Source organism: Sinocyclocheilus rhinocerous, unplaced genomic scaffold, assembly GCF_001515625.1.
Source record: "Sinocyclocheilus rhinocerous isolate Xijiao unplaced genomic scaffold, SAMN03320098_v1.1 scaffold203, whole genome shotgun sequence".
NCBI lineage: Eukaryota > Metazoa > Chordata > Actinopteri > Cypriniformes > Cyprinidae > Sinocyclocheilus > Sinocyclocheilus rhinocerous.
In genome coordinates this window covers 388,372-390,317 of record NW_015644353.1, presented here as the reverse complement: position 1 = coordinate 390,317, position 1,946 = coordinate 388,372, and the positions used below count along the sequence as shown (strand labels likewise).

Genomic DNA, 1,946 nt, shown 5'->3' with positions numbered 1-1,946 from the left:
GCTTGTAAACAATGTCACGTAACGTCACATTTACCTCAGAAAAAACATATTCGGTGACCATAAACTCATTAGTCAGATATAAAAATAAACTGTAGAGAGGGGCATTTTGCTAAATATATGCACCATATAATTTATAATAATTATAATTTTAAAGGGGTCATATGATGTATATTCATTATAATTTTTACTGTTCTTCAATGTTTAATTTATGTTTAAATAAATGCATCAAGTTTTTATGACAGCCACTATTTAAATGTTTATATTAAAAAAACGAATTGAAGTAGAAACATTATGTAATTGTAAGTTTATTATTATAAAAACTTATTAAGTGTAATTTTAGCAGTTACAAATCAGTCAATTTTAAACTTCAACATTATAGTAATGTAGTGCCAGCTGACTCATGTATATTTTACAGCATTAGTTGAGAGATTTATTTATTTTTGGCATGTACTGTACCTGATATGTATCCAAAATAATCAATATGGAATCTAATCGGTAATTGAATCACAAGCTTGTGAATGAGAATTGAATCGAATTGTGAAATTTGTGTCAAAACCCAGTCTTAGTACTTACTCTATGGTTAGGGTTAGGATGAGGGTTTGGTTTAGGATTACTTGCTGTTATTATATGTTAAATGCATTAAAATAAAGTGTTACCATCTCTTTTTTAATTCGCAAGCGTTCATGTTTGTGGTTGCCAGATATCAAGAGTTCAAATCCCCCAATCGGAGCTTCTCTGTTAAAAGGATATGTTTTCTGCCAGGTTTTTTACTTAACTTATACAATCTGGCAACCATGTGCATGTGCACGCTACATTGCAAAAGCGTCTATGATGATCTGAAAACAACGACAAACATGGATCTCGAGTATATTGTTTGCGATTGTGGTTGCTGAATAAATGCACTTATGCACCCTCTGTGTGGCAATAAGAATCTTTTTTTTGTTGTTGTTTTAATAGAGAAACATTATTGCAACTTGGAATTATTGCAATTACTATTAGGAACTTCACTGTTATAATATTTTTGTGTTTTTTTTTTTTTTTTTTACCAATGTAGACAGAGATGCCTATCTAAGTCTTTGATATTAACTCATATAATAAATAGCTTATAATAAATCAGTACACTAGATGAGGTCAAATAAAGCAAGTGTATGAGTTGACATTCTATTGATTTGTGCTTACTGGTGAAAGTGCAATGCTTCTAATGAAATGTAAAAATCTATTTCTCAAATGACAACAATGATTGCGATTATAATCTTGAGCAAAATAATCATTTTTACCAGTTTAACCATTATACAGCATGACGACAATTTGAGATGTTTTCACTGACTACAACTAAACTAAAATGCTCAGACATTAAAACTTGACTAAACAAAAACAGGAGAAGGTTGCCTAAATGACAAAAACTAAAAAGCACAGGACTAAGACTAAATTAACCTCCTGAGACCCTGCATCCTCATATGAGGACATTATATTTTAGTGAATTTCTCTGAGACTATACATGCCACAGTTGTAAGTCTGGATGTCCTGTACAGAGCACATTCAGGGCTTTTCAGAGATACCAAATGTTTGGTGATTTCATACATGTCCTCATATGAGGACACCGGGACTAAAAGCATGTTTATTACGCATTTTGGGAGACACAACAAATGAACAGGGAAAGAAATTATATTTCAACATTCCTATGACATATTACATATTATTATGAAAATCTTGTCAATTATTACTCCCATTATTACACTTCTTTTTTCATTACATAGTATGATGTACATTTTGTACATCACAAAATAGATTTAGTTTATAGATACATTATATATAATGAGAAAACCCGTTTATGGACATTTTACACACATTTTGCATATAGAAAAATGGTATATCAAATCATTATAACATAGCTGAGAATTATCTTTATACAAAGTTTGGTAAAAAAAAAAAAAAACCTTGAAAAC

The 1,946-nt window shown here is 30.2% G+C and overlaps 1 protein-coding gene across 1 annotated transcript in view; it reads right to left on the bottom strand.

Moving 5' to 3' along the window:
• The window catches only part of LOC107758173 (dynactin subunit 2-like), a 23,843-nt gene that overhangs the window by 6,868 nt on the left and 15,029 nt on the right, over positions 1–1,946 (bottom strand). The gene's annotated exons all lie outside the window — the stretch shown is intronic.